This window comes from Anolis sagrei, chromosome 2 (assembly GCF_037176765.1).
Source record: "Anolis sagrei isolate rAnoSag1 chromosome 2, rAnoSag1.mat, whole genome shotgun sequence".
Classification (NCBI taxonomy): domain Eukaryota; kingdom Metazoa; phylum Chordata; class Lepidosauria; order Squamata; family Dactyloidae; genus Anolis; species Anolis sagrei.
Genome location: NC_090022.1, coordinates 220,977,280 through 220,984,478, shown reverse-complemented (window position 1 = coordinate 220,984,478; position 7,199 = coordinate 220,977,280).

Genomic DNA, 7,199 nt, shown 5'->3' with positions numbered 1-7,199 from the left:
AAGAGGAAGGTGCATCAAGCCAACCCTGACTGGGACTGCCTTCCATCTGGAAACCGATATCCTTACTGCAGGAGAACATGCGGATCAAGAATTGGGTTACACAGTCACCTATGGACTCACCGCCAAGACACCACATCTGGAAGACCATCATCCTCGAGCTACGAGGGATCACCTAAGCAATAATCCCCATCATTGTATCATTAAGGAAACACTATTCTACTCCTTGATACTTTGCAAGTTTATGCCATTTTGTTTCCCAATGGCAGAGATGGGAACTATAAATTCTCCAGTTGTTGCGATGTTGCAGTTCCCAGCATTCCTCAGCATTGACTATTGTGGCTAGGACTGATGGGAGTTGCAATCTGATAAAATCTGGAGGGTTGTCTGATTCTTATTCATGATCTAAACTTAGAAATATAGATCCTGTTTAAAGGCATCCTAGTTAAGGTAGAACATTATCATGAATATGCTTTATTAACTTACATTTAATCTAAGTACCATGGATCTCAGGGACTAAAACTGTGCACCTTTTACTGCTGAGCCAATTGGGTTTTTGGACTGTAATAAAGTTTTGATTGATTGACTAAAAATAGATTTAACCAATGACAAATTAAAGTCTTCCTGTTGTCGAAGGCTTTCGTGGTGAGAATCACTGTGTTGCTGTGAGTTTTCCGGACTGTATGGCCATGTTCCAGAAGCATTCTCTTCTGATGTTTCACCCACAACTATGGCAGGCATCCTCAGAGGTTGTGAGGTTTGTTGTAAAGTAGACAAGTTTATATATATGTGGAATATCCAGGATGGGAGTAAGAACTCTTGTCTGTTTGAGGAAAGTGTGAATGTTGCAATTGATCACCTTCATTAGCATTGAATGGCCTTGAAGCTTCAAAGCTTGGCTGCTTCCTGCCTGGGGAAATCCTTTGTTGGGAGGCCCTGATTGTTTCCTGTCTGGAATTCCCCTGTTTTCTGAGTGTTGTTCTTTATTTACTGTCCTGATTTTAGAGATATATCAGTTCAATAAAGATAAATAAACTCAATAAAGATAAATAAAGATAAATAAATTCAATAAATTCCACAGATATATAAACACCACTTGTCTTTCTCCTGGGAAACATACAGGATTTGAAAATAATGATGAGACACAAAGCAGTATTAATATGTTGCAAGAAGCATAGTACAAAGAAAGCATATCTGTGTTAGTATAATGTTTTATTTTGTACTATTCTTTGTAAGAGCTTAGGGTCTTATTATGCTTTAGAAAGTAACATATTCTTAATACATCGGTGGTTAATAAGTTATTGCCAAAGCTATTCTTAATAATCTTAATATAGAGATCCAACAGGCCTCACAACACAACCTCTGGGGATGCCTGCCATAGATGTGGGTGAAACGTCAGGACATTTATACAGGAGCATTGATACAGTATAACATTCATGCTCCATATTACAAAATACCGCAATCCACGATTTGGTGAGGCCTGTAGACTTCTATGCGGTGTGTATCAGGGGTGCGTGGCTAGAGCTGTCTAGCAGAGTTCTTCGTCAAATTGCAGAGCCCAGAATGGGGTTATGAAAGTTAAAGTGATCTCAAGCTGCTCTAGCTGTGTAGTGTGGATTCATTCTAAGGCCAAATAAATTTCTATTCTAAAGCCAAATATATTTCTAAAGGAAACACCTTAAAGACATGAGCGAGGGTGTGAGGAACTGGGAGATTAAATGGTAACATATCTGCCAGAACAAGTGGCAAGGCAGAGGATGGGAGCTGGAGTGGAGGGTGAGTAGGGGGTGCAGGGAACGCTGGCGTTTGGCAATGCAATCTCCTTCCCGCAGTGAGAATCGAGGATGGGATCAAAGCATTCTTCCTCTGGAAATTGCACCCGGGGTTGCCGTTTAGTTAACCTTGCTAATAAATTTCCCAGGAGAGGGGGAGGTGGGGTCTAAGGGAGGCAAGCTGAAGATGAGGATAGTAGCAGTAGCCGTCCCTACACCTGCAGCCCTGCCAGTCTGGCCACATGTTAAATCAATGTGGAGGCAGGTCATCCCTGCGTTGCTCTTTACTGGCTTGGGCTGTGACACTCCAGGGTCAACATTTTCAAAGCAGAGTTTTCCCACTGGACCTTTTAAAAGAGATGAAGCTCTTTTATCTTTGAGAAGGCTCTCAGCTCATCCTTTTCACAAACATAGTCCTGCACTTACAAACAGTAAAAGCGGAACCGTTTGCTGTAAGTTTGGAAATCACTTATAGCCTTCCTTTCATGTTAAACTAGCCTCAATTCTCCATGTATAAGATCAGAGGCAGAAGGCCTACTATTAAGGAGATGGCAGGTTTGGTTTATATTATTAGTGGTATTTGTTCATTTCTTGTGTTGTTATATGGTTGGATTTCAGCCTGTGATTGTGTCTAATGATCAGGGTACTCTAAATGTTGGGAATGACAATGAGGTTCATGTAGGTAATATGGAGCCCCCGGTGGCGCCAGGTCACAGGTTCGAATCCGGGGAGAGGCGGATGAACTCCCTCTATCAGCTCCAGCTCCTCATGCGGGGACATGAGAGAAGCCTCCCACAAGGATGATAAAAACATCAAATCATCCAGGCATCCCCTGGGCAACATCCTTGCAGACAGCCAATTCTCTCACACAAGTAGCGACTTGCAGTTTCTCAAGTCGCTCCTGACACGACAAAAAAATGTAGGTAATGATGTGTCGAATGATGAGGTGGCTATTGATGCAGAGAATGACAATGGGATTTCTGTTCAAAGTATCTCTTCTGATGAGAATGTTCCTGAAGGGTTTGGGGATGATGGTGGGGTCCCTGGATTGCTACCATGCAATTCCCATGATTTGAAGCCTGAGAATAGCTTGGCACCTGGGCCAGCTGCAGAAATTAATAAGCCAGTAGATAGATGGGATGTATTTAGCCAGCATAGAAAATCTCTCAGGCATTCTGCCAGGCTAAAAGAGAGACTGATAAGAGAGTCAAGGCTGAAACGAAACCCATTTCTGGCCACTTGGGACATAGAGTAATTAGGGGGTAAAAGTGCCAAGTACAGAATCTAGTCAGATGAAGCATCATTTGGAATTGAGTCAAGACATCTTCCCTGCACCTTGGAAGCCTTGCTTTGGATTCAGATGTTAAGTGCCTTTGATTCATGATACAAGCTTTGGAATTTTACCTTAGAAGTTTTGCCTTTGTTTTTCAAGTACTTTGCTGGACTAATTTCCTTGACTCTTTGTTCCTTCTTATTTTTCTACCTAATTGGATTTACCTATTTTTATGGAATGCTTTTTGCTGCTACTGCTTTTAAAATATCTTCAATAAACTGCTTGCATTTTACTCAGCTGTGTGATGTTTAAAGTCAGAGGGCTTTCCTGGCCTGGAGTGCAACAGTATGCCTTTAAGTCATTTCTGACTTATGGCAACCTGAAGGTGACCCTGTTGCAGGGGATTTCTTTGCAAAAATTCTTCAGAGGTGGGTTTGCCTTTGCCCTCCTCTTACTTTATCGAATGTATAATTATTTGTATTTGAGAACCACTGTGATGTAGTCATTCGAATGGTGGGTGAGGATTCTAAGAGATCATCCACTGGGTGATCCAGGGCAACTCAATCTCAACGGATGGTAAAAGATAACCACCTTTAAGCAAATCTTGCCAAGAAGACTATCTGATAAGTTTGTCTTAGAGTTGCCAGAAATTACTTGAAGGCGCACAATTACAAGGATTGTATTTTTATACCAGAGAGAGAGAGAAGTGTTGGATTTTTTACCTCATGTACAGAATATATTGGCTGGGTTTGAGTGGTGTGCAACTTGATTTGGGCAAGAAAAATACACCAACCCACTGACAGGGAAGACCCCCCAACTGCAAGTCCAGCCTCCTTGGATTCATCTACACTGAAAAATTAATGCAGTTTGACACCACCTTAGCTGCCATTACTCAATGTTATGGAATCCTGGGCATTGTAGTTTGGTGAGGCGTTGGCTCTCCTTGGCAGAGAATTTATTTATTGATTTATTTTCCACAGGTGTACTCTGCCCTTCTCACCCCTTAGAGGACTCAATGCAGTCTTACAACAGGCAATGATTTCATGCCAACACATATCAATCCGAAACAGTGCTCCATGAGGTCATGCCGACCACATGAACTTGGAGGTGTCTATGGACAACGCTGGCTCTTTGGCTTAGAAATGGAGATGAGCACCAACCCCCAGAGTTGGGCCCGACTGGACTTAATGTCAGGGGAAAACCTGGACCAAACTTGGTATGAATAGTCAATATGGCCAAATGTGTACAACTGGTGGAGTTTGGGGAAAATAGACCTTGACATTTGGGAGTTGTAGTTGCTGGGATTTATAGTTAACCTAAAATCAAAGAGCATTCTGAAGTCCAGCAACAATGGAACTGAACCAAATTTGGTACACAGAACTCCCATGACCAACAGAAAATACTGGAAGGGTTTGGTGAGCATTGACTTTGAGTTTTGGAGTTGTAGTTCACCTACATCCAGAGAGCACTGTGGACTCAAACAATGATGGATCTGGACCAAGCTTGGTATGAATAGTCAATATGCCGAAATGTGAACAACTGTTCGAGTTTGGGGAAAATAAACCTCAACATTTGAGACTTGTAGTTGCTGGGATTTATAGTTAACCTACAATCAAAGAGCATTCTGAAGTCCACCAACAATAGAACTGAACCAAATTTGGCACACAGAACTCCCATGACCAACAGAAAATACAGTGTTTTCTGATGGTCTTTGGCAACCCCTCTGACACCCCTCTCGCAATCCCCCCCCCCCCCAGAGGTCCCGACCCCCAGGTTGAGAAACAGTGCTCTAAAAAATCACTGCTCTCCTTAGGATCTTCAAACGTGGAAAGGACAACAAGGATTGTTGTTGGAGAGGTTTCTTAAAAACAATGTTCGGACTAAAACCCAGAGCAAGTATACCCCTCACACTAATAGGGTAGCCCCCATTTGCCAGTCCCAGAGGTGTTTTGGTGCCTTCAAAGAGGGGAGACTGGGGGCTTTTCGGGTTTTTTTCTTATCTGGCTAGGGCAGTGGTTCTCAACCTGTGGGTCCCCAGGTGTTTCGGCCTACAACTCCCAGAAATCCCAGCCAGTTTACCAGCTGTTAGGATTTCTGGGAGTTGGAGGCCAAAACATCTGGGGACTCACAAGTTGAGAACCACTGGGCTTGGGAAAGGACTGGTCCAAGCGGGTGGCTGGCTTGGCTTCAGCGGCCTTTGGGTCGGAGCGTTTATAGTACACACACACACTTCCCGACTGGGACTGTTTTCACTCGAGACAACAAGTTATTTAAAGTCAATCCCAGTCGGGGATCGCTCGGCTTTTACTATGTTTGTTTTGTATTTTATGCCACAACCTCCCTTTGGAGTGGTTGTCACCCGCTTCTCGCTCTCTCTTGCAAATGCGTTGACACAGATTTCTCTGAATACAGCTTGACCCTACTTTAACCACCCTGGCTCAGTGCTGGGGGATCCTGAGAGTTGTAGTTCTCTACAAGGCCTTTCTGCTAAAGAGTGATGGAAACTCCGCGAACTCCAACTCCCAGGATTGGGTAGCATTGAGCCAGGGCAGTTCAAGGACGGAAACTGCATTAATTCAGTATAAATAAACAGTGACAGACTTTGTATTTCTAGGCGCAAAGACGTTTACTTGTTGGGAGGACCACAAGAAGATCCAACCAGTCCAGGAAATAGTGCCCGACTGCTCAATGGAGGGAAGGGTAGTAGACATGAAGATGAAGTACTTTGGTCACATCATGAGAAGACAGGAAAGCTTAGAGAAGACAATGATGCTGGGAAAATGGAAGGAAAAAGGAAGAGGGGCCCAGCAAGGGAAAGATGGATGGATGGCATCTTTGAAGTGACTGGATTGACCTAGAAGGAGCTGGGGATGGCGACAGGGAGCTCTGGTCCATGAGGTGGACTGGTCCATGAGGTCAGGAAGAGTCGGAAACAACAACAACAACAACAACAACAACAACAACAACAGATAAACATGATGATGGTGTTGATGATAATGAGGCAAACTGAAGGGGAGGGGGATAATGACTTTGATTTTTTAATATATTTATATTTATATTCAATGTTTTAATATGCATGGTGTCATATTGTTAGCCACCTTGAGTTCCTATAGGGGAGAAAAGAGGGTTAAACATAAAAGTTAATAAATACAAATAAGAGCTTTGGTTGGGAAGCAGTGAAAGCGATGTTTAGATACGAAAAATAAAGACCAGCTGAGAATGCAGCTACACTGTGGAATTAATGCGATTCGGCCTCACTTTAACTGCCATGGAGCAGTACCCCGGCATCCTGGGAATTATAGTTTTAACAAGGTCTCTCTTCAACCTTCTCTCTGTGTTGGTGCCTCGCCAAACGAAAACTCCCAGGCTTCCACAGGTTGAGCTATAGCAATTAAAGTGGTGTCAAACCGCAGCAATTATATAATGTAGATGCAACCTAGGGACCCTTCCGCACAGCCCTATAATCCAGAATATCAAGGCAGAAAAATCCCACAATATCTTCTTTGAACTGGGTTATCTGAGTCCACACCCAGATTTTCTGCCTTGATATTCTGGGATATAGGGCTGTGTGGAAGCGTCCCCCCCTCCCCTCCCGAATATCAAGGCAGAAAAATCCACAATATTTGCTTAGAACTGGGTTATGTGAGTCCACACTGCCATAGATTCCAGTTCAAAGCAGGAAATGTTTTTTTTTTTTTTATTTAGCTGTGTGGAAGGGGCCTGAGAGGGACTCTTTGGATTTAGGTGCCTTGAGATTTTTCAAGAATTCAGAGATGTCCTTGGAGTGTTCTTATTACTCTCCGCTTTGCTCAAAGGAATGTCTCTGGATTCATCCTGCTTTCCGGCCAAAGTGGTGTCTCTCTGTGTACATTTTGCAGTTTCTATCAGGGATAGGGGGCTACCTGGCCATCTTTGCCATTTGAACAGGTTTAGCAAGTGGGACATTTCCCTAAACGGGGGTTCTCCAGATCACTGCAGCTCCCAGCTTCCAAAAGTCAGGATCGATGGGAGCGGCAGCGCAAAAGGCGGCCGGTTGGGCCAGTCTTTTGTCCCTAAAATCGTATCCAAGTCTAACAAACGTCGCAAAGTTTCGGGACCTTGTCAACATTTGTGGCTTGCCTTCAGTCTTGAGCGCCTTGATAGAGGAATAAATCCAG